General features: G+C 32.8%; 2 pseudogenes; both read right to left on the bottom strand.

The window, feature by feature from the left end:
• Positions 1-6,579: 6,579 nt before the first annotated feature.
• On the bottom strand, positions 6,580-10,852 carry LOC111464678 (annotated as a pseudogene).
• Positions 10,853-13,224: 2,372 nt separating this feature from the next.
• Positions 13,225-26,774, bottom strand: LOC111464750 (annotated as a pseudogene).
• Positions 26,775-27,739: the final 965 nt, after the last annotated feature.

Consider the following 27,739-nt stretch of genomic DNA (forward strand, 5'->3'; position numbering starts at 1 on the left):
ATATATATCTGGTCCGGTAGAGCTTTGAAAATGTACTTTTCTTTTCTCTGTAATTCTCTCTGTACATACGTGAAGTCATCAATACAAAAAATCCTTTTAGCCAGAGTTCTCCTTGCAACTTCTCTCTATCCTTCTCTTTGTGTTCATCTAGATCGAGCGTGTGCGTTGTTGTGCGATCCTAACAACTGGTATCGATCCTAACAACTGGTATCAGAGCCAGAGCGAGACAGAAGTCAGAGCCAGAGCCAGACGGGAGCCAGAGCTAGACGGAAGCCAGAGCCAGGCAGAAGCCAGAGCCAGGCAGAAGTCAGAGCCAGGCAAAAGTCAGAGCCAGGCGGAAATCAGAGCCAGGCCGAAGTCAGAGCCAGAGCCAGACGGAAGTCAGAGCCAGGAGCCAGGCAGAAGTCAGAGCTAGGCGAAATTCACCACGATCTGTGAAGATGGAAAGTTCAAAGATTGGAATTGAGAAGTTCGATGGATCCGATTTCGGTTTCTGGAAGATGCAGATTGAAGATTATCTNAGGTGTATCTTGCCGACAATAAAACCTTGGAGATTGAAGGAAAGGGAGATGTCTCCATACAAACTCCAGCAGGAAATCAATGGACATTACAAGATGTCAGATACATTCCTGGTCTCAAGAAGAACCTGATCTCTATTGGTCAGTTGGATAGCACAGGCTATGCAGCAGAGTTTGGAAAGAGTTCCTGGAAGATTGTGAAGGGCGCCATGGTTGTTGCGCGTGGCACAAAATCTGGAACCTTATACACCACTGCAGAGTGTATAAACATGACTGCTGCTGCTGAGAGTGCTTCCAATTCAAGTCTATGGCACAATAGACTTGGACATATGAGCGTCAAAGGAATGAAGATGCTCACTGCGAAAGGAGCTTTAGGAGGCTTAAAATCGAGTGTTATAAGTCCTTGTGAGAACTGCGTTACGAGCAAACAGAAACGAGTTAGCTTCACAAAGATTATTAGAGAATTGAAGAAAAGTACCAGAGGGAGATCCCTCGATCGTTAGCATTGCGGAAACCCTGAAGGGGACTCCGTCGGCCGGAAGCATTGCTGAAACCCCGGAGGAGGGGGATACCTCGGCCGGAAGTGTTGCTGAAGCCCCGGAGGGGGATACCTCGGCCGGAAGCGTCGCTGAAACTCCAGAGCGGGTTGTGTTGTCCGGAAGCGTCGCTGAAGCTCCAGAGGGGGTTGCGTCATCCAGAAGCCGCTGAAGCTCCAGAGGGGGTTACGTCGTCTGGAAGCGTCGCTGAAACTCTAGAGGGAGTTGCGTCGGCCGGAAGCGTTGCTGAAACTCCAGAGGGGGTTGCGTTGGCCGGAAGGAGCGTCGCTGAAACTCTAGAGGGGGTGCGTCGGCCGGAAGCATCGCTGAAACTCCAGAGGGGGTTGCGTTGGCCGGAAGCGTCGCTGAAACTCCAGAGGGGGTTGCGTCGGCCGGAAGGAGCATCACTGAAGCTCTAGAGGAGGTTGCGTCGGCTGGAAGCGTCGCTGAAACTCTAGAGGAGGTTGCATGGGCCGGAAGACTCTTGTTGAAACACCAGAGGTGAAGCAAGTGGGAGTTGATGTTGAGTTGCTCAAAGATTCACAGAGTGATGTTGTAGCGGATACTCAAGAAACTCCTGAGACTCTTGTTGAGAAATCAGAGGTGAAACAAGTGGGAGTTGAGGTTGAGTTGCTAAAAGATTCACATAGTGATGTAGCAGATACTCAAGAAACTCCTGAGACTCATGCTGTTGGTGAGGAACCCAGTCTATCATTTAAAATACAGAAGGCGATACCATTTCACTCGGAGGTTGGTTGAAGATGGTGATGTGTTTTGAGAAGATAGAGGGTGCAAAGAATCCAGCAAACATGTTGACAAAATGTGTTGATGTTGGAATATTGAGGTTGTGCGAAACCTCAATTGGTATGGTGCAGTGAAGATGCTCATGGTCGTCTGAGAGTGAAATTCTTGGTTGACTAGATCAGTCTCCAAGTGGGAGAATTGTTAGGCTATGGAGCCTGATACTTATTTATAGCTTGGTCAACGGTTATATCCGGTAAAGCTATATTTGGTAAGCTATATATAGTAAAGCTATATATGGTAAAGCTATATCCGGTAAAGCTATATATGGTAAATAGTTATATATAGTAGATGGCTAAATCTAGTAAAGCTATATATAGTAAACTATACCATATATATATCTGGTCCGGTAGAGCTTTGAAAATGTACTTTTCTTTTCTCTGTAATTCTCTCTGTACATACGTGAAGTCATCAATACAAAAAATCCTTTTAGCCAGAGTTCTCCTTGCAACTTCTCTCTATCCTTCTCTTTGTGTTCATCTAGATCGAGCGTGTGCGTTGTTGTGCGATCCTAACAACTGGTATCGATCCTAACAGAACGGTCTGTACGGTCCCATTATAAGTTGAGATCGCACATATTATGTTATCGTGATAGAAGCTATAAATAACCATGGTTTTCATTGGTCATATATTGGAAAGGTGAAGAGATTTTGTAGGTGACCACCTTTGGCATAACCATAGGCTCTTATCTTTTGAGGAAGTCGTACAATTCCTTATCCCTAAGTCTTCTCTCTACTTGTTAGATGTTTTATTTTTATTTAATATAAATTATATTTAAAAATAAAATATATTTTTTTAAAAAAGATTTGAAATATATATATATAATATAATATAATGGAGAAATTTGAAAATCCAATTAACCATAGTAACACGGTTAAAATTCTTGTACAGTAGGTTTTGGGTAGGTTTTGTTCTTTTGGCGGCAAATCTTTGAAATCACAAGACGGCCAAGTATTCTGCACATATTGTTGTGGCATTCTTCGTTGATCTCCCTGATCGAGGTCCGTCGTCCGCCTGAGTGTTCTGCAGATATCGTTGTTGTGTTCTTTGTTGATTGGAGATGAATAAAGCACAAGTGGAGGGTCTGGTGTTCTCCAAACAACCATAAATTGAGGATGTCCGCCCTCGTAAAATGTAAGTTTCTTTTGGTCTAACTTCGTATTAAGAGAACCTGTCATTACTAGTCTGATTCTACATTTTTATTTGATCTTACTGCAGCAAGAGCATGCAGTTCAGTACATTCTCTAGATATGAAATTAGCAAAATGGCTGAAGTTCGGGTGTATAAGGGCTTGTATTATGATACCACTAGAAAACCGATCGACAGCGGCTTACTGGATCCTCGAATGGTATGATTCTTATATTGTTAGGGGGATTAATGGTATAATTCTTATATTGTTAGGGGGATTAGAAGTATATGTGATATCCCACCTTGGTTGGGGAGGAGAACGAAACACTATTTATAAGGGTGTGGAAACCTTTCCCTAGCAGACGCGTTTTAAAGCCTTGAGGGGAGGCTTGAAAGGGAAAGCTCAAAGAAGACGATATCTGCTACCGGTGAATCTGAGCTGTTACAAATGGTATCAGAGCTAGACACTGGGCGATGTGGCTGCAAGGAGGCTGTTCCTTGAAGGGGGTATACACAAGGTGGTGTGCCAGTAAAGACGCTGGGCCCTAAAGGGGATAGATTGTGATATCTCACATTGGTTGGGGAGGAGAACAAAGCACCCTTTATAAGAGTGTGTCAGCGAGGACGCTGGGCCTAGGGTGGATTGTGATATCCCACGTTGGTTGGGGAGGAGAACAAAACACCTTTTATAAGGGTGTGGAAAACCTTTCCCTAGTAGATGTGTTTTAAAGTCTTGAGGGGAAGCCCGAAAGGGAAAGCCCAAAGAGGATAATATCTGTTAGTGGTGAGCTTGGACCGTTACAAATGGTATCAGAGCCAAACATTGGGCGATGTGCCAGTGAGGAGGTTGTTCCTCGAAGGGGGTAGACACGAGGCAGTGTGCCAGCAAAGATGTTGGGCCCGGAAGGGGGTGAATTGTGATATTCCACATTGGTTGGGAGGAGAACAAAACACCCTTTATAAGGGTGTGAAAACCTTTCCGTAACATCCACGTTTTATAAAACTTGAAGGGAAACTCGCAAGGGAAAGTCCAAAGAGGACAATGGAAAAACCTAAAGAAGACAATATCTACTAGCGATAAGCTTGGACTATTACAGTGTTGAAAATGTAGAACATAAGGAATGTAGCCGTATTAGGTTTGCAATGAGTTATTGGGATTTTTATGATGAACTTCAATACTACTAGCCATAGTTGGAAGGGATGGGCTAATTTCTATCTAGAAAGGAGGAGGTGAGGCTACACTACTTATCCATTAGATAATGGTGTCAAGGGTAAGCTTTATCGAGCTTAGCCTATTAGATATTCTTGGGACGTGTAGGACATTTTTGTACTTCCTTTCTTGCAAGTAATATGCTATCAATATACACATTTTTGTACTTCCTTTCTTGCAAGTAATATGCTATCAATATCTCTTCTGCAACTTTTATTAGATACTCATTTGTTTACTAGATTAGAGTTGGGTCAAAAGAAGAAAAAAAAAATTTATAATCTCTTAATCTTAGTTGTTGCCGGTACTGTTTTCAATCTCTCACTAAATCTTGCTTCCGAACTCTTTTTCAAAAATTTCTATGACCTCGTTTTTTAAAACTTTTTTAAATTGGAGTCAGAGGCTCAAGTATACGTTGTTTGGCCATAAGCGACACGTGAATGAATTGGCTTAACTCACTTGTTGTTGAGAAGTGAGTGCCGCACAATTGCAAGTCCGCTACCAAGAAAAGAGCGATATGACATCAATTTCAATTTCAATTCTCTACATTTTAGAATGGTTCATGTGGGTTATATATATAATTCTATTTTAGTTAAATATCTTATTTTGTTTTAGATAATATATTGTTATTAAAAAGAATTTGATGGAGTTTCTTACCTGATATTTCTTCCTTTTTATCTTTTAATGTTCGCTCGATCATCCATTTTCCTCCGTGAAATATTCTTTTTCTGCCTCTCTTTTTATTAATTTAATTATGTTTATCATTTATTATTAAATTTCATCTAAGATATAATTGTCTCCAGTCACGTAATAGAGTCGTTTTTATCAATTTAATATATACTTCCATCTAAGATATAATTGTCTATCTTCAGGTAAATCTCCTAATTAATTGTAACAATTCAGGCATATGCTTCTACAAGCATTTTTATCAGACTTGACTTTCTTTTGTCTTTCTATTTCCTTTTTGCCCGAAGTGATCTTGTGACATGATTGGTTGATGAGAGATAAATTGAAAAGGGATGAAAGGTTAGTGGAGAGAGGTGGCTCTTCTACCTGTGTTGGATATAGACATATCCCTTCTAATGTGAAGCTTGTAGCTTGAAATTACTTGAGTAAATAATAATATGGATATATATATATATATATTTTATCGTTGAAAATTTAAAGAAAATTAAAATTAAAACATGGGACATTTGCTTGACTCTTTGTTTTGTTCCTGCCTATGTAAAAAAAATGGAATCTTATATTTTTTAGATACAATTTAAGATTACCGATTTAACTGAGCTCAATCCAAATTTCTATTCACAAATTTAATTATTATTTGTATATAACTATTAATATGTAAGAAAAATATACGGACAAAATGTTTGTACTATTGATAATACATTAGTCTTGGTTGTTTGACTAAAACAATGTAACCATCATCACGATTAAAGAATATGATTCCAAGCTATCTCGAGGAATGCTCAATTAGTTTTTGTGGTAAGATTCGGCTATATTAATTTGAGTAGTGTTCAGCCACAACTATAAATATCTAACTCCAAAATATTCATGAGAAAAATAAGTTTGTTGAAGCTATCTATCAAAGATGTTCTAAAATGAGTTGCGAAGAGTTCCCTTCAACTCTAGTTCCAATTAAGGATGTCAATAAAGAAGTAGTGCAAAAAGTTGGAAGGTTTGCAGTGGCAATGTATAATAGGGATCATGGACATTGTTTCATTTACAAGGGTGTGATAAACGATCCCATTATAGAATGGGGTCCCAACTATTTTATTCTTGTGATAGAAGCTATAAATGACCATGGTTTTCATTGGTCATATATTGCAAAGGTGGTGAAGCTTCCAGTATGGCCGGATTCCTATGATCTCTGTTCTTTTGAAGAAGTCATCGAATTCCCGAAGTAGGAGTATAACTACTAACTGCTATCTTTACTTACAATAAGCCCTCTCTCTACCTGTGTTTGTGGGGCATTACTCTCTTCTATCTATAAAAATGGCATAGCCATAATGAAAGTATTGCTTTCTCTCTTTTTATTTAATACCTCATTATCTCTATATCAACTATCTATATTAACTATTTATAGAAAAAATTGTTCTTAAAATTAACTATGGAAATTATTCATAATTCTAATCACCATCTTGTCCTTTGATTTGACACATTTTAAATATGAACGAACCCAAATTTTAAGTCCAATGAGTATTACTAGTTATATTACTTTGCAATACTTTGCAAGTAGCTACAAACATTCAAAAGGTCAAATGTTGAATTTCCTTAGAGGTGGAACCAAATAACGAGAGATGATCATTATTGAATTTTCAAAGATTGCACAACAAATTTCATTTATAAATAAATGGAACCATTAATTGATATAAAACCTTGATTATACAATTGTATCTCTTCTTCCTACCACTCTCACAAATACCCACCTCAAAGTGATCATCTTTACTAGAGGCCGCAAATTAAGACGTCTTCCTGGATTTCTCAAGGGAGCAAAACTAAATGTCCAAAATGAACTTTTGGGATAGACAAAGTTATATTTGAGCAAGAAGAATCATGTTCCACGTGTTCGAGATGCTAGTTGGACACCAATTCAAGAAATCACTACCATCAGAAGTTCCTTTGATACTGTTGGGGAATCTGTGAGCATCATCTCTCAGATGGGAAAGAGTCTTCATTCCCAACTTCCACACTCGCATGTCTTCTACAACACTCTCAAGAACTGGATCACTTGATCTATTATGCTCTACTTTGCTTCCTCTTGATAATGGTGCGGTATTGACACAGCTACCTCCATTATTCCATTCCCCATTACAGTAACGATTAGGAGACATGGTCCTGAAAAAAAAACCTTGAGTCCGAGGATGAGAAGAGTGTTGCGAATCCAACAATTGGACAATACTTTAGTAGTGCCAATTTCTTTTAAGTTACCGAGTTCACTACAGATTTTATCTTTATACATTACCCACCTATTTTCTTTGAATTTTGCTATGTTTCAGTGATGTCCTATATTAAGAACCAACGCATCAAACAGATGGAAAAATTTTCTCATAAATGCGGGCAAACGGTTAAGATGCATGGCTACATCAGTGGCTTAGTCTGACATGTTGAATGACAATAACTCGCTGAGGCTTGATGACTAGTAGTATAAAATAGTAGTATTGCTGAGGCTTGATGACTAGTAGTATAAAATAGTAGTATTGGTACTCGAGAAACAATATGCCCATCCATCTTGACGAACAGCACTCTTAGCTTTGACAATACAGTATTTCTTTCCTATGTCTTCAATGTCAAGACTCTCTTTCCCCAATAGTCTTATACATCAAAGATTGAAAATACTTCTTTTCCTAATGAATTGATAATAAATGCAATAGTTGTTCTGCATTCTGAAAAGAACATATTTAGATCATTCAAAGAGAGTCAGAATAGTCAAAAGTAACCTAAGTAAATCAAAATCCATTAAATAGATACCATTTAGATCATTCAAAGAGAGTCAGAATAGTCGAAAGTAACCTAAGTAAATCAAAATCCATTAAATAGATACCAATGGACAGATTAGTTGAGGAGCCTAAGATAAGTTATATAACTATACTCTCAGAATCCAAGGTAGGATGAGACTTGTTTGGTTGCATATTTTAAAATTAGTTCCGTAAATGAAAACAAGACAATTGTACCATCATCTTCTTTTAGTGTTTCTAGTTCTTTTCGTTTGAAAACTATTATCCCAAAAATTTGAATAAATCGACCCACAAATCTCTTTCGAGGGAGGTAGATCTGTGTTAGTGAGAGAGGAATTGATTGAATGATTGATGAGATAATTGAATTGTGAAGAGCAAGAATGCTCTATATATATATATAGAATACAAGATATTTAGAAAATCTACCTAAAAATCTGCATAAAATCCGGTAACAAACCACCTAACAAATCTAATCTAATCAAATCAAAAGTAAGTCTGATTTAATTATAAATAAATAGTAATCTTTAACAATCTGCACCATCTACTGTAAATCTACTGAGACATTTTTTTTTATCTTTGTTGCACGAACTAGGGTTTGGAAAGATAGTTGAGATCTCACAGGTAGATGTAACCGTTCTCTCTTCTCTTAATTAATTTATAATTGTGGTTGAATGTTACTCAAATAAATATAACCCAATTTTACAACAAAGACTAATGGAGCCTCCTACCATTACTGGATAACTTCAAATCAAATTCTTTAATTTGGATAATCATCCCATTGTTTTAGCCTATGTATATTTTCTTACTTATTAATAACTGAATACAATTAAGATTAATTAAATTTGTTAGTAGAAGTTTTAATTGAAATTGTTAAAATTAGTCTTCTAAACTTGGTTAAAAATACATATACATATATATTATATATGTTCACAATAGAAATGCCTTATTTTTTAAAGATAAAAATATAATTATTCTATTTTAAATATTATATGGTATTGATTATTCTCTCAGTAGTAAATTTTAATATTTTAGTAATCTTTTAGGTAAAAAAAAAATGTAGATTTAGATAGGTAAAAAGATATTATTAATTTTTCTAAATTAAATATATTCTTTTATTTTAAAAAAAATTACGTTTATTTCTAAGATATATAAAGTAAGTTCTTATTTATGTAAGATAATATAAATAATTATAAACAAAAAATAATATGAGAACAAAATTGTAAACATAAATGGTACAAATTTGTTTGCATTCAAAATTCAAAAGATGGGACACTCCAATATTGGTATTTATCATATAAAAGAAAATTTAATTTGTAAATATTTAAATTATCTTCTATATTTAAATTCAGTATACATTTATTATTCTCATATTATATTACGATATATATAATACATACATCGTTCCTATCTTCTAACCATTTCGTAATTATATCGTTCCATATATATGCGGGTTATATCGTTTCTTAAACTTATTTTGACCGTATCGTTTTACAAGTCTATGATAGTAATATCGTTTCTATTACATAACCTTATCGTATCGTCTTGTCAATCTATCATAACTATAACGTTTTCTATAGATAAACTATCGTATCATTTTATCAAACTGTCATAACCATAACATTTTCTATAAATAACCTTATCGTACAGTCTTGTCAATTTATTATAACCATAACGCTTTCTATACATAACCTTATGGTATCGTTTTATCAAATTATCATAACCATAAAGTTTTCTATACATAAACTTATCGTATCGTTTTATCAAATTATCATAACCATAACATTTTCTATACATAGCCTTATCATATAGTTTTGTCAATATATCATAACCATAACGTTTTCTATACATAACCTTATCGTATTATTTTATTAATCTATCATAACCATATCATTTTGATACATAACCTAACCATAACGTTTTATGAATAAGTCTTAGTCTCATCGTTACATAATGTTTATCGCATCATCCTCGTATCCTATCTCAAACTTATCTTATAATACATCGTACCGTAAGTGTTATCATATAATTCACATATCAGAACATATACGCATCATATCATAATCATATCGATTCATAAACAATTCACACATATCAATATATATGATACGTGCAGAACCATGGGGCACGTGTCAACATCAAATATAACCATGCCAGTAGTAAAGTCACTTATTTGGTTGGCCTTAGCCGAAGTTTTTATTTAATCCCGAACTGGCTTGCGTTTGTCCCATGAATTCTTCTCCACATATACTGAGATGCTTCAACTATGATGGCCTCTTTTTAAAGACAATCCTTTCTTCACTAATCATGGAGAATTTCTACAGTGTTGCCATAACCATGGTCTCAGTAGTAAGGAAGATTGCAAAGCAAGGTGTCATTGATGTCGAAGACCCAGATATCGTTTCCATGGCCAACTAATTTCACACTCTGGGCAAGAGTCTAAGCCTCCATGGATGCAGTTTCCATTCAAGTTGATAGGCTCTAACACGTTAAGCAGTCTTTCACATATTGAGTACAATCTTTCAGAATTGGTTTCCACGTACTCAGATTGTTAGCCTCCACATTAATCTCCAATGTCACAACTCAATTTGATTTCTCCATCCAATTCCTTCAACTGATTCTCAACTCTCTTGCCAAATTTAAAATAAGTGGCAGGAGATGAGTATCAAAAGCTTTGTAACCAAAGGCTATAAAAAAAATACTTTAAAAAGTTTCATTAATACTTTTCAATTTTAAAAAAACTAACGTTAGAGTTAGTAATGTGATTAAAACATACCATGAAAGCTTTCCCATTAATATCCTTTACTTTTATAAAAAGTATCAAAAAAGTTTTCACCATCAATTATGACGGAAACCATCTATCGATACCTCTAGTTGTATGATTGGGAGAGCGGCATGGGAGGTTCTTCTAGTGATCCATAGAAGTCGGGGTCGTGTGGAGTGTTAGAATTCCGGCGGTCGCCAGAATTCCCATGTCCTCCGATGACTTCGACAATTTTTTTTAAAAATAATGGTACGTTACTGTACTCGATAAACAATGTGCCCACCCATTTGGATGAATAGCACCTTTAGCTTTGACCATACCATATTCCTTTTCTATGTCTTCCATGTCAGGACTCTATTCCACCCATGGCCATTACACATCAAAGATTGAGATTGCTGCTTTCCTAATTAATCGCCAATAAATACAATGATTTTGTCCTTCATTTTAAAAAGAACATAATTAAATCACTAAAAGAGGGTCAAGAACAACAAAAGTACGTTACTAAATCAAAATCCATTAAATAGATACCAATTCATATAAGTTAAGGACCCTAAGAAAGTAATAGTTTCTATCCAAAATTAATAAAAATCTTTTTAAATTTTGAAAGTTTAGGATTATTTTTTAGATAATGATATTTTTATTAAGTGATCCAAGAACATGATATACAGACATGAGACACAAACATGACAACACAGGGACAAGATTTCATGCCATTTAAAAAAAAAAAAAAAACTAAGACAAAAATACTACAAAACACTAAGTTATTTCTTCTCTTTTCTTTCTCCTTCCTAATTTCTTCGTTCTTATATTTAACTTTTTTTATATATATAAAAAATAGAAGTTAAGCGTGAAAAAAAAGGGAGAAAAAGGAAGAAGGAGAAAGAAAATCCTTAATTCCAAAAGCTTATCAAATACTCTTTGACTCATATAAAAAAATATGAGAATAACTTATTCTCACATCCCATCTTTGAAACCATATACTAAAGTTGTTTTTATTTCCCTTTCTCATTTTTTTGTTCATTCCTATCTTTGTTCCTTTGGTCTAAACGATCCATTAAATGACAAAATTAAAGTTGTAGTTAGTAATATTTGACATGCTAGTTTTCAAACTATTTTGAATGGATATAAAGAAAGCATTAGAATAACTTATTCTCATGTCCCTCTTCAACTTGAGTTGGATATGTATTGAGAAACGGTTAGTATAATAGATATGTTAGACATTTATAATCCAACATTTCGTATAGACATGTCTCTCTTAGTATGAAGCTTGTAGCTTAGAATTTCTTAAGTAAAGAATTTGTTTCACTTAAAATTCACCAGAGATAATAATCAATAACTTACCATATTTGAGAGTGAATAAACTTTTTTTTTATCTTTAAAAAATCAAATTAAAACATGGCACAAATGACATTTGGTTGACAGTTTGTTTTGTTCCTCCCCATCTAAAAAAAATTTATATATTTTTAGATAGAATTTAAGATTACTTGTGCTCAATCCAAACTTGTGCTCACAAATTTAATTATTATTTGTATACAATTATTAATATGTAAGAAAAATAGACGTTCAAAATGTTTGTACTATTGGTAATACACTAGTGTAGGTTGTTTGACTAAAACAATGCAGCCATCATCCCAATTAAAGAATTTGATTCCAAGCTATCTCATAATAGAGAAATGCTCAATTAGTCTTTGTTGTAAGATTCGGATATATCAATTTGAGTAGCGTTCAGCCACAACTATAAATATCGAACTCCAAAATATTCATGAGCAAATTAAGTTTGTTGAAGCTATCTATCAAAGGTGTTCCAAAATGAGTGGTGAAGAAGAGTTCCCTTCAAATCGAGTTCCAATTAAGGATGTCAACGACGAACAAGTGCAAAGAGCTGGAAGGTTTGCAGTGGAACGACATAACAAAGATCAAGGACATCATTTCATTTATAAGGGTGTGGTGAACGGTGTGTACAATCCCATTATAGGCGGGGATCTCAAATATTTTATTCTTGTGATAGAAGCTATAAATGACGATGGTTTTCATTGGTCATATATTGCAAAGGTGGCGAGAATTCGTATATCAATTCCGCAACGGCAAAACCATAATCTCGTATCTTTTGAAGAAGTCATCGAATTCCCTGTCCCCAAGTAGGAGTATAACTACTTAGACTCCTATCTTTACTTACAATAAAACTACTTAGACTCCTATCTTTACTTACAATAAGCCCTCTCTCTACCTGTGTTTGTGGGGCATTACTCTCTTCTATCTATAAAAATGGCATAGCCATAATGAAATAATTATCCTTATATTAGTATTTCTTTCTCTCTTTTTATTTAATACCTCATATCTCTAATATCAACTATGTATATCAACCAACTATTTATAGAAAAAATTGTTCTTAAAATTAATCGTGGAAATTATTCATAATTCTAATCAGCATATTGTCTTTTGATTTGACACATTTTTTTAATATGAACGAACCCAAATTTTAAGTTCGGTGAGTATTACTAGTCATAATACTTTGCAAGTAGCTACAAACATTCAAAAGGTCGAATGTTAATTTCCTTAGAAGTGGAACCAAATAACCACAGATGATCATCGTTGAATTTTCAAAGAATGCACAAAAAAATTCATTTGTAAATAAATGGAACCATTAGTTGATATAAAACCCTAATTATACAATTGCATCTCTTCTTCCCACCACTCTCACTAACACCCACCTCAAAGTGATCATCTTCACTAGAGGTCGCAAATTAAGATGCCTTCCGGGATTACTCAAGGGGAGAAAAGCTGAATGTCCAAAAGTGAACTCTTAGGACAAACCAAGCTATATTTGAGCAAGAAGAATCATGTTCCACATGTCCGGGATGCCAGTGAGAAACCAATGCAAGAAATCACTACCATCCGAAGTTCCTTTAATACTGTAGGGGGATTTGTGAGCATCATCTCTCACATGGCAAAGAGTCGTCATTCCCAACTTTCATACTCGCGTGTCTTCTACAACACTCTCAACAACTGGATCACTTGATCTATTATGCTCTACTTTGCTTCCTCTTGATAACGGTGTGGTATTGACACAGCTACCTCCATTATTCCATTCCCCATTGCAGCAACGACTAAGAGACATGGTCCTGAAAAAAAAAAAAAAAAAAAAAAACCTTGAGTCGAGGATGAGAAGAGAGTTGTGAATCCAACAATTGGACAATACTTTAGTAGTGCCCGTTTCTTTTAAGTTACCGAGTTCACTACAAATTCTATCATTATACATTACCTACCTATTTTCTCTGAATTTTGCTATGTTCTAGGACATCAAACAGATGGAGAAATTTTCTCATAAATGTGGGCGAACCGTCAAGATGCATGGCTACATCAGTGGCTGGGTCTGACATGTTGAATGACAATAACTCGCTGAGGCTTGATGACCAGTAATTTAAAATAGTAGTATTGGTACTTGAGAAAATATGTCCATCCATCTTGACGAACAACGCTCTTAGCTTTGACAATACAGTATTCCTTTTCTATGTCTTCAAAGTCAGGACTCTCTTTCCCCAATAGTCTTATACATCAAAGATTGAAAATGCTTCCTTTCCTAATGAATCGATAATAAATGCAATAGTTTTGTCCTGCATTCTGAAAAGAACATATTCAGATCATTCAAAAAGAGTCAGAATAGTCAAAAGTAACCTAACTAAATCAAAATCGATTAGTTGAGGAGCATAAGATAAGTTATATAACTATACTCTGAACAGGGTAGGGTGAGACTTGTTTGGTTGCATATTTTAAAACTAGTTCCCTAAATAAAAACAAGACAATTGTACATTCATCTTATTTTAGTGTTTCTAGTTCGTTTCGTTTGAAAACTATTATCCCAAATATTTGAATAAATCGACCCACAAATCTCTTTCAAGGTAGATCTGCACCATCTACCATAAATCTGCTGAGACATTTTTTATTTTTTTCTTTGTTGCAAGACCTACAGTTTGAAAAGATAGTTCATGTTTTCTCTTCTCTTAATTAATTAACTGATTTTGTTTTATTTATTTATTTTTAATTATTGTTATTATTATTATTATTATATATTTATTAATTATTATTTTTAATTTTTTTTTCCAACTACTAACCATTATTATTGTTATTAATTTCCACGACAAACTTTTTAGCACTTTGCACTTATTCGTCTTTGACATCTTTGATTGGAATTAGATCCGAAGGAAACACTTCTCCACAACTCATTCTAACACATTTGATAGATAGTTTCAATTGACGAACTTTGCTCATGAATACTTAGAAGTTAGATATTTATAGTTGTGGTTGAACGTTACTCAAATAGATATTAACCGAATTTTACATCAAAGACTAATGGAGACTCCACCCTTACGAGATAGCTTCAAATCAAATTCTTTAGTTTGGATACTGGTCGCATTGTTTTAATCAAACAACCGAGACGAGTGTATTAATAATAGTACTAATATTTTTTTTTTTAATTTATAAATAGTCAAATATAATTAAGGTTAAATGTGTGAACTCCATCAAAATTAGTCTAAATTTGTAATCTCCAATTATGTACCTATATATATATATTATATATATATATATGTTCACAACAATGAAAAAGCCTTATTTTTTAAAGATAAAAAAGAGGATTATTCTCCTTTAAATATCATATTGATTTTAGTAACCTTTTAAGTAAAAAAAAAAATTGGATTTAGATATGCAAAAATATAATTAATTTTTTTTAAATTAAATATATTGTTTTATTTCAAAAAAAAAAAAAATTCCACATTTTTCAAAATTTGAACGTAAACAAATTGAGGTTGGGAAATGAGGTTTTTTTTTTTTATTTTTTATTTTTTATTATTGAGTTATATAAAGTAAGTTGTTATTTAAATAAGATCATTTGAATAAATATAAATTAGAAATAACATGAGAACAAAATTGTAAACCTAAATGGTACAAAATATTTTTATGCTCTCTTTTCGAACAAATTTGTTTGCATTCAAAATTTAAAAGGATGGGACACTGTAATATTCTCTCGTATTTATTATTTATCATATAAAAAAAAATAATTTACAAATATTAAATTATCTTCTGTATTTAAATAAAGTAAACATTTATTATTCTCATATTATATTACGATATATATATATATCATTCCATCTTCTAACAATTTCGTAATTATATCGTTTCACATACATATCTTGGTCATATCATTTCTTAAACTTATTCTAACTATATTATTTCACTAGTCTATCATAATAATATCGCTTTCTATACATAACCTTATTGTATCGATTTGTCAATCAATTATATAGTCATAATGTTTTCTATGCATAACCTTATCGTATTGTTTTGTCAATCTATTATAGTCATAATGTTTTTTATGCATAACTTTATCGTATCGTTTCATTAAACTATCATAACCATAAGGTTTTCTATACATAACCTTATCGTGTAGTTTTTATCAATCTATCATAACCATAGTGTTTTCTATATATAAACTTATCATATCGTTTTATCAAACTATCATAATCATTATATTTTCTATACATAACCTTATTGTATCGTTTTATCAATCTATCATAGCCATAAAATTTTCTATACATAACCTTATCATATCATTTTGTCAATCTATCATAACCATAGTGTTTTCTATACATAACCTTATCGTATTGTTTTATCAATCTATCATAATCATTTCATTTCCTTACATAACCTAACCATAATGTTTTATGAACAAATCTTAATCCTATAGTTACACCATTTATCGCATCCTTCTCGTATCCTATCTTAAACTTATCGTACCGTAAGTTTTATCATATAATTCACATATCATTACATATACGCATCATATCATAATCATATCGATTCATATACAATTCACAAAAATCAGTATATATGACACTTATAGAACCACGGGGCACGTGTCAACATCAAATATAATCACGCCGATAGTATGATAATTCACACATACCAATCAACACTTAGTTGGTTGGTCTTAGCAAAAGTATTTATCTAATTCCGAACTAGCTTGTCTTCATCCCTTTGTTGAGGATTGTTGGGAGAGAGTCCCACATTGGCAAATTTAGGGAATGATCATGAGTTTATAACCAAGAAATACATCTCCATTGAGGTCTTTGGGGAAGCATAAAACAAAGCCATGAGAGTTTATGCTCAAAGTGGACAATATCATACTATTGTGGAGAGTCGTGATTCCTAACACCCTTGAATTCATTTCTGAATTCCTTTCCACATATACTGAAGTGCTTCAACTGTGACGGTCTCTTCTTAAACACAAACCTCCTTTCACTCATCAAAACTCATGCATAATTTCTACGATGTTTCCATGACCATGGTCTTTGTAGTAAGGAAGATTGGTCTCGACGATGTCGAAGACCTAGATATCGTTTCCATCGCCGAGACCCAGATATCGTTTTAATGTTAGAGGCTACTACTGTGTTTTAGTGTTATCTTATCTATTGACACCTCAAAGATTATCTCATGTTTTAATGTTACTTCTGAAAGTTCAATAGCATTTGTTTTAATGTTACTTCTGAAAGTTCAATAGTATTTTTGAAACGTACACTCTCATCTCTCATGTTTGAATGTTACTTTTGAAAGTTTAATAGTATTTTTGAAACGTGATACTTAATTATTTATTGAGTGTTTTTTTTTCAAAAAATTGAAGGGTATTAATGAAACACTTTTGAAAGATAAAAAGGTAGTTTAGAAATCCTTTTGAAAATTTAAGAGTATTATTGGAACAAAAATAGTAATAGTTTCTATCCAAAATTAATGGTAAAAATATTTTTAAATTTGAAAGTTTTATGGGTTCTTTTTTAGACTTTTTAGAATGTTTAATGGTATTATTCAAACTTTTCAAAGTTTAAGGTTATTTTTGAAGCAGAGTGGAAAGTTCAATGATATTTTTATTAAGTGATCCAAGAAAATGATATATAGACATGAGACACAGTTCAATGATATTTTTATTAAGAAATCCAAGAAAATGATATACAGACATGAGACACAATTATGACACCACACGACAAGATTTCATATCATTTTTTAAAAAAAAACTTAAGAAAAAAATACGAAAAAACACAAGTTTTTTTTTTCTTTTCTTTCTCCATTCATAATTTCTTCATTCTCATATTTAACTTTTATTTAAAAAAATAAACAAATAAAAAAAATTAAAAAAATTAAAAAAAAAACCTGAAAAGGAGAAAAAAAAAAGAAGGAGAAAGAAAATCCTTAATTCGGAGGAACATATCAAATACTCTTTAATTGATATAAAGAAAGCATGAGAATAACTCCACATCTTAAAGGGCTTGTAAATGGTGAATTTATCTCCATTCACATTTAGGATACACCAATGTAGACTCAGAGGCCATTCAAGCTCTCTCCTCGAGAGTGTTTGTGATATCCCACATTGGTTGGGGAGAATAACGAAACACCCTTTATAAGAGTGGAAACCTTTTCCTAGCAGACACGTTTTAAAGTCTTGAGGGGAAGCCCGAAAGAGAAAACCCAAAGAGGACTATATTTGCTAGCAGTGAGCTTGGACAGTTATAAATAGTATCAGAGCTAGACACAGGGTGATGTGCCTGCGAGGAGGCTGTTTCCTGAAGGGGGTAGACACGAGGCGGTGTGTCAATAAGAACGCTGGGCTCCGAAGGAGGTGGATTTGGTGGGGTCCCACATCTATTGGAGAAAGGAACGAGTGTTAGTGAGGACGCTGAACCCTAAAAGGGGGTGGATTATGATATCCACATTGGTTGGGGAGGAGAATGAAACACCCTTTATAAGGGTGTGGAAACCTTTCCCTAGCAGACGCATTTTAAAGCCTTGAGGGGAAGCCCGAAAGGAAAAGTCCAAAGAGAACAACCCGAAAGGAAAAGTCCAAAGAGAACAATATCTACTAGCGGTGAGCTTGAACTGTTACAGTGTTATTGAAGATGTAGAACATAATGGATGCAGTCATATTAGGTTTGCAATGAGTTATTGGGATTTTTACGATGAACTTCATTACTACCAGCCATAGTTGTAAGGGATGGGCTAATTTCTATCTAGAAAGGAGGAGGTGAGGCTACACTACTTATTCATTAGATAATGGTGTCAAGGGTAAGCTTTGTGGTTGGGACGCGTAGGACATTTTTTTAGTGCAAGGGTTTCTCTCGCTCCGTTGTGGGAGGTTTTATCTTGTGAGTATTAGCCCTTACTAATTCAGTGAAAATTTTGGTTTTTTTTTTTTTTTTAAGAACAAACTCATTTTCCTTTTATTTGGTATGTTTAGTTTTTAGAAAAGAGTGATTCAACCAAAAAGGAGTGTAATAGTTGTTAATGTTTTGTTTATGATTTCTTAATCTTAATCGTTGTCTTTGCTTCCATGTTGTTTCCATGTTTTGTAACACCGTTCTCAATCTCTCACTAAATTTTGCTTTCAAATTCTCTTTTGAAAATCTTCGTGACCTCGTTTTCTAAAACCTTCTTAAATCGGAGTTAGAGACTCGAGCATACATTACTTGACCATAAGCGACGCGCAAACGAATTGGCTTAACTCACTTGTTGAAGAGTGAGTGCCACACAATTGCAAGTCCGCTGCCAAGAAAAGAGCGATATGACATCAATTTCAATTTTAGTTCTCAGATATTTCTTCCTTTTTATCTTTTAATGTTTCTTACCTGAGTGCGGCACAATTTCTTACCTGATATTTCTTCCTTTTTATCTTTTAATGTTTACGGGATCCTCCATTTTCCTCTATGAAATTTTCTTTTTCTCCTCCCTTTTCATAAATTTTAATTATGTTCATCATTTATTATTAAATTTCATCTAAGATATAATTATCTCCATTCACATAATAGAGTCGTTTTTTTCAATTTAATATATACTTCCATCTTAGATATAATCGTCTCTAAATAATTGCAACAATTCAGGCATATGCTTCTACAGGAGTTTTTATCCAACCTGACTTTCTTTTGTTTTTCTATTCCCTTTTTGCTGTAAGTGATCTTGTGGCATGATTGGTTGATGAGAGATAAATAGAGAAGAGACCAAAGGTTAGTGGAGAGAGGTGGGTAGAGGTTAAAGAGTGTTTTGTTTTCCTCCCAACCAAAGTGGGATCTCACATTCTCTTTCGCTTGAAATATATATTTACAGAAACCTAATAGGTAAGAGCTCCAAGAACATGATATAGAGACATGACACACAATTATGATACCACACGGACAAGATTTCATGCCATTTTTTTAAAAAACCTAAGACAAAATACGACAAAAACACAAGTTATTTATTCATCATTTATTTCTCCATCATAATTTCTTCATTCACAAATTTAACTTTTTTTTTTTAATTAAAAAAAAATTAAAACGTGAAAAAGGAGAAAGAAGAAAAAAGGAGAAAAAAAAATCCTTAGAATTTTGGAAGTGTATCAAATACTCTTGGACTAATATAAAGAAAGCATGAAAATAAGTTATTCTCACGTCCCATCTTTGAAACCAGGTAAGTTTAAGGCTTTTATATCCTTTTCTCATTTCTTTGTTCCTTTGGTCTAAAGGACCCATTAAATGACATAATTAAAGTTGTAGTTAGTCAATCGTAATATTTGACGTGCAAGATTTCAAACTATTTTGAATGGGTGTGAAGAAAGTATCAGAATAACTTTTTCTCATGTCGCTCTTCTACATGTGTTGGATATGTATTAAACACTTGTTAGTACAATAGATAGGTAAGATATTTAGAATCCAACATTTTGTATAGACATGTCCCTCTTAATGTGAAACTTGTAGCTCGAAATTACTGAGAGAATATGTTTCACTTAAAATTCACTCTAGAGAGAATAATCAATACTATGCCATATTGGAGAGAGAATAATTTTTTTTTTTATCATTAAAAATTTAAAGAAAATTAAAATTAAAACATGATACAAATCACATTTGCTTGACTCTTTGTCTTGTTCCTGCCCAGGTAAAAAAAATGGAATCTTATATTTTTTTTAGATATTTTTTTTAGATTACCTGTTCAACTCAACTCAATCCAAATTTCTATTCACAAATTTAATTATTATTTGTATAAAACTATTAATATATAAGAAAAATACACTACAAAATGTTTGTACTATTGGTAATACACTAGTCTCGGTTGTTTGACTAAAACAATACAACCATCATCCCAATTAAAGAATATGATTTCAAGCTATCTCCAAATAGACGAATGCTCAATTAGTCTTTGTTGTAAGATTTGGCTATATCAATTTGAGTAGCGTTCAGCCACAACTATAAATATCGAATTTCAAAATATTCAAGAACAAAGTAAGTTTGTTGAGCTATCTATTAGAGGTGTTCTAAAATGAGTGGTGAAGAATTGTTGCCTTCAAATCTAGTTCCAATTAAGGATGTCAATAAAGAAGAAGTACAAATAGCAGGAAGGTTTGCAGTGAACCAACATAACAAGGATCAAGGACATCATTTCGTTTACAAGCGTGTGGTGAACGGTCTGTATGGTCCCATTATAGGCGTGGCAGCCAAATATTATATTATCGTAATAGAAGCTATAAATGACGATGGTTTTCATTGGTCATATATTTTAAAGGTGAAAGAATTTCTTATTTGGCCACCGCTGGAGTCCCATAAGCTCTTATCTTTCGAAGAAGTCATCGAATTCCCTGACCCTAAGTAGGAGTATAACTACTTCTGCTATCTTTACTTACCATAAGCCCTCTCTCTATCTGTGTTTGGAGCATTACTCTCTACTATCTATAAAAGTGGCATAGCCATAATGAAATAATTATCCTTATATCAATATTTCTCTCTCTATTTATTTAATACCTCTTTATCTCTAATACCTTTTATCTCTATATAAACTAAATTGTTATAAAAAAATTGTTCGTAAAATTAATTCAGGTAATTTAAATAATTATAAATATGAAAACAAAATATTCATCAATTTTCTAATAATAATGTATTCATTTTAATTTTTTATCCTATAAAACAAATATTTAATTCGCAAAATCTAAACCATCTTGTATATTACAGGATAAATATCAATTTGACCGTTTAAATTAAATATATTTTCTCAGTTTATTTAATATATCTAATACTCAAATATTAATTTGACATTTCAAATTAAATTTATTTTCTCATTTATATTTAATATATCTAATCTATTAAATATCAATTTGAATACTTCAAATTTTCTTTGAAATAAATTGAACCTTTTAGCGATACTATGAGCTAGCAATAAGACCTTATAGACCTACCGATTATAAACTCCAACGATACAAAATTATTATTTAAACTCTTTAATTAATCAATTTTCATTCATTAGCTATAGGTCACTCCATTATAGACCTAGAGTTGCACTCTTATGCACGGTAGGACAAGTTATGTCCATTGATATAATCATTACAAGCAAGCGATCCTTCACTAGTTCATAATTACAATTGGGTCAAAAGTCCGTTTTACCCCTTGTAATTCATCTTTTACCTTAAGTACCACTAATTCTCTAATGAACAATTTGTTTATGATCCAATCATAAACCAAGTCACTCTCAGGCCAATGAGAGGGTGGGGCCCTATTGTTCAAGTCTCGAAATTAGTACTTAAGAGAACAAGTCATCTACTTTCCTTGTATGGAGAGGAGTGAATTTCATCTCATGATATTATGTTCTCAACTCCCTGTTTTGTCAAGTCCCCAAAATGGTAGGCATATTGAATCGGCTAAAAGAGTCATTCTCACCCATGTAAATTAAAGGACAAGCCCTCACAGGCAAGAGTTCATAACTCACTCAAGATTAAGATCGAGTCGTATGTGATCATCATGTGAAATATTAATCTTCTCAATTAACAAATTTATAAAGATAGATTAAATATTTCTTGGTCCAGTCTTATACAAACTCATTGTGTAGAATACCTCCTACTTACATGTCTTCATATGAACGATTTGGATTAAATCATTTGTAACGATTACAAATTGGGTCATACCAATAGTGTTACTAGGATAAGACACCCAATCATATCCATATACTATAGACTCTTTAGGTTATTACTTAAACATGATCCTCTTGTATGTCAACCACATATGGTTCAAGATTAAATTAATAACCTTCGATTTTCATACCATGGATAACAATTAAATTACAAATAAAATAATAAAATTATTGTTAAAAACTAAATAATTAATTACTAATCTTTAGGCCCTAAATTCCAACAAGTTTTTCCATTAATACCCTTTTCTTAAAATAATAATAATAATAATAATAAATAAATAAATAAATAAATAAAATAAAATAAAATAAATTAACCATATATGACACCTCCAAAATTATCTCATGTTTTAATGTTACTTTTGAAAGTTTGGTACTATTTTTGAAATGGGTATTAACCGTAAGATTATTTTTGGAGTTTTTTATTTTTTATTTTTTTTTTATTTTTATAAATTTAAAGATATTAATCCAACATTATAGTTTTGAAATTCTTTTGAAAATTTAAGAGCATTTTTGAAAGAAAAAATAGTAATAGTTTTTATCCAAAATCATGATAATAATATTTTGTAATTTGAAAGTTTATAGATGTTTTTTAAATTTTTTCTAATGTTTAATGGTATTATTAAAACTTTTGAAAGTTTTAAGATTATTTTTTAGACATACGGCAAAGTTTAATGGTATTTTTAATAAGAGATCCAAGAACTATACGGACATGAGACACAATTATGACACCACGCAGACAAGATTTCATGTCATTCTTAAAAAAAACTAACACAAAAATACAACAATAAACGAGTTATTTTTTCTTCTTTTCTTTCTCCTTCATAATTTCTTCATTCTCATATTTAACTTTAAAAAAAAAAAATTAAAGGTGATAAAGGAGAAAGAAGGAGAAAAAAACTCTTAATTTTGAAAGCCTATCAAATACTCACAAATATAAATAAATATAAATTAAAAAAATAATAATAAAATAAAAAAAACATGAGAATAACATCCCATCTTTGAAACCGTGTACAAAAGTTTAAGGCTTTTATTTTCCTTTCTTATTTTTATGTTCATCCTCATCTTTGTTCCTTTGATCTAAACAACCCATTAAATGACAAAATTAAACTTGTAGTTAGTCAATCGTAACATTTGACATACTAGTTTTCAAACTATTTTGTTGGGTGTAAAAAAAGCGTTAGAATAACTTATTATATGTCATTCTTTTGCCTGTGTTGGATATGTATTAAATACTTGTTAGTACAATCAGTATGTTGGACATTTATAATCCTAACATTTCCTATAGACATGTCCCTCTTAATGTAAGCTTGTACTTGGAATTATTTAGGCAGAGAATATGTTTTATTTAAAATTTACTCAAGAGAGAATATTTTTTTTTTCTTTTCAAGAAAAGAAAATTAAAATTAAAACATGACACAAATCATTTGCTAGGACTCTTGGGAATGAAAGATATATATATATATAATTTAACTGAACTCAATCCAAACTTTTATCCACAATTTTTATTATTATTTATATACAACTATTAATATGTAAGAAAAACACACATACAAAATGTTTGTACTATTGGTAATATACTTCTCGGTTGTTTGACTAAAACAATGCAACTATCATCCCGATTAAAGAATATGATTCCAAGCTATCCCCTAATAGAGGAATGTTCAATAAATCTTTGTTATAAGATTCGGTTATATCAATTTGAGTAGCGTTCAGCCATAACTATAAATATCGAACTCCAAGATATTCATGAGCAAAGTAAGTTTGTTGAAGCTATCTATCAAAGGTGTTCTAAAAAGAGTTCCCTTCTAATCAAGTTCCAATTAAGGATGTCAATGAAGAAGAAGTGCAAAAAGCTGGAAGGTTTGCCGTGGAACAATATAACAAGGATCACGGACATCATCTCATTTACAAGGGTGTGGTGAACGGTCTATACGGTCCCATTATAGACAAGAATCCCAAATATTTTATTCTTGTGATAGAAGCTATAAATCACTAAGGTTTTCATGGGTCATATATTGCAAAGGTGAAGAGGATTCGTTTAAGGTCGCCGCCGAGGGAATTCCATATTCTCTTATCTTTTGAAGAAGTCATCGAATTCCCTGTCCTCAAATAAGAGTATAACTACTAGACTGCTATCTTTACTTACAATAAGCCCTCTCTCTACCTGTGTTTGTTGGGCATTACTCTCTTCTATCTATAAAAATGGCATAGCCATAATGAAATGATTATCGGTATTTATTTCTCTCTTTTTATTTAGTACCTCATTATCTCTATATTACTACGAATTCTATCTTTATAAATTACCCACCTATTTTCTCTGAATTTTGCTCTATTCCAGTCATGTCCTGTATTAAGAACCAACACATCGAACAGATGGAGAAATTCTCTCAGAAATGCTGGCGAACAGTCAAGATGCATGGCTACATCAGTGGCTGGGTCTGACATGTTCAATGACAATAACTCGCTGAGGCTTGATGACTAGTAGTATAAAATAGTAGCATAAAATAGTAGTATTGGTACTTGAGAAACAATATGCCCATCCATCTTGACGAACAACGCTCTTAGCTTTGACAATACAATATTCCTTTCCTATATGTTCAATGTTAGGACTCTCTTCCCGCAATAGTCTTATACATCAAAGATTGAAAATACTTCCTTCCTATTGAACGCTAATAAATGCAATAGTTTTGTCCTGCATTTTGAAAAGAACATATTCAGATGACTAAGTCGAGAATAGTCGTAAGTAACCTAACTAAATCAAAATCCATTAGTTGAGGAGCATGTTAAAAACAAAGAGAAAACTTGAAAGATGAGAAGAATCGAGAGAAATCTCACATTCTATTGTGGCTATTAGATAGGGTTACAAAATACACTAAAGAAGAAAATCTAATTCAAATAACTAAATGAAATCTAAATCAAACCTAACAATTCCTCCTGAACACAAATAGTAATAAGTTTATATGTAAGTTACAACAACAGACTCCCAATAGTTCTCTCAACTTCCAGAAAGCATCCAATTTTAGTAGTTTAGTCATCACATTAGCTAACAGCTCGTGTGTGCCACAATGCACCAACTCCATAGTGCCAGCCTCTGTGAGCTCTCGAAGGAATTGGAAACGCACATCTATGTGCTTACTCGGACCGTGCATTACTGGGTTTTTTGAAAGCTTGATAGCAGAGCTACTATCGCAGTGAATAATAGTTGACTTGTCTTGATTCTAACCCAGCATTTCTACAAACCCTTTTTAACCATACTGCCTGGCATGCGCATGAAGCTGTAGCTATGAGTTTTGCCTCTGTGGAAGATAGAATAATTATTGGTTGTTTCTTTGATGGCCATGATATTGCTCCAGAACTCAATAAGAACACATAGCCTGAAGTGCTCTTTCTCTCATCCAAATCTCCAGCGTAATCACTGTCTGTGTATGCAACAAAATCATCATCTCCTCCTTTCCAATAGAAAATTTCAAACCCAGTTGTTCCCTTCAAATAACGTAGTACCCTTTTTGCTGCCTATAAATGAAGCTCAGTGAGATTCTCCATATATCAACTAATTAGACTCACTACAAACATTGTCTGGTCGAGTTGCTATGAGATAATTAAGACTGCCTACAACTTGCTTATAGTAGATTTTGTCCACATTTATTCCATCTTGATCTTTCATAAGTTTGGATCCAGGGACAATAGGATTATGAACAAAATTACCTTTGTCCATTCCAAATTCAGCACCTCCAAAACATACTTCTTCTAACTTATAAAAATACCACTAGATTTTTGTAAGACTTCAAGGCCAAGAAAATACCTCACCTTACCTAGATCTGTCATGTCAAACTCATTTTTTATGGAATTTTTAAACTCTATAAACATTAATTCATCATTTCCAGTAAACATGAGATCATCAACATAAATAAAGACTTACAATTAATATTTGGGCTTCTTTTCCTCTCTCGCTGAACAAAGTATGCTCATGGTCACACTTCTCAAAACCTTCCTTCATACAATAGGCTTCTATACAGCTGTACCAAGCACGTGGGGCTTGCTTAAGCCCATGGAGTATCTTCTTTAACTTGTGAACCTTCTGCTCATGTCCCTTTTGCACATATCCACGGGGTTGCTCCTTAAAGACCTCTTCATTCAAATCAACATACATAAATGCAAATTTCACATCCAGTTGATAAATGAACCAGCCTCAAAAGAGGCTGCAAGTGCTACCACCAAACGAATTGTCTCCATGCGCGCAACAAGTACAAATACTTCACTATAGTCTCCCCCATGCTGTTGAGTATACTCCTTCGGTCTAAGCCTAGCCTTGTATTTGTCGACTTCTTCATTTTCATTAAATTTCGTCTTATAAATCCATTTTACTCCAATCTTCTTTCCGCCCTCAGGTAACTCCATCAATTCTCATGTGTCCTTTCTATTTATTGCTTCCATTTCCAGATCCATGGCTTGCCTAACTCTTCAATGTGTCTTCAAAGTTTACAAGATTAGTAGTGGTAGACATGGCCACGTGAGCTTCATTATCTTCTTCAGAAAGGTCTTCTTCTCCTGTTGCATAATATCTCGTCCAAATCAAATCTAAATCAAATCTAAATCAAATCTAACCGAGCATAAGATAAGTTATATAACTATATTCTCAAAATTCAGAGTACGGTGAAACTTATTTGATGGCATATTTTAAAATCAATTCACTCAATAAAAAACAAAACAATTGTACATTCATCTTCTTTTGGTGTTTCTACTTCTTTTCATTTGAAAATTATCATCCCATACTTGTGACACAAAAGAAGGAAAAAAAAAAAAACAAAACCAGTGTTAACCCTTGTGGGAGAAAATTTGAATAAATCAAGCCACAAATCTCTCTCCAAGTAGATCTGCACCATTTACCGTAAATGTGCTGAGACACTTTTTATATTTTTTTCTTTGTTGCACAACTGGAGAAGATCGTTGAGATCTCACAACTATTCTCTCTTCTCTTAATTAATTAACTGATTTTGTTTTATTTATTTATTAATTATTATTATTATTATTATTATTTATTAATTATTATTATTTTAAATTTTAAATTTAAATTTAAATTTATTTTTCTTTTTCGACTATTAACCACTATTATTTTAGTCACTAGTGTATTAATAATAGTACAAATATTTTTTTATTGGTAAATAATCGAATACAATTAAGGTTAATTAAATTTGTGAACTCCATTAAAATTAGTCTAAACTTGTAATCTCCAATTATGTACCCTCTCTATATATATTATATGTTCACAACAATGAAAAAGCCTTATTTTTTTAAAGATAAAAAAAAAAAAAAAAGATGATTATTCTCTTTTTAAATATAATATGAATTATTTTTTCTTGGAG

The sequence above is a fragment of the Cucurbita moschata genome, unplaced genomic scaffold (genome assembly GCF_002738365.1).
Source record: "Cucurbita moschata cultivar Rifu unplaced genomic scaffold, Cmos_1.0 Cmo_Scf00031, whole genome shotgun sequence".
Classification (NCBI taxonomy): Eukaryota; Viridiplantae; Streptophyta; class Magnoliopsida; order Cucurbitales; family Cucurbitaceae; genus Cucurbita; species Cucurbita moschata.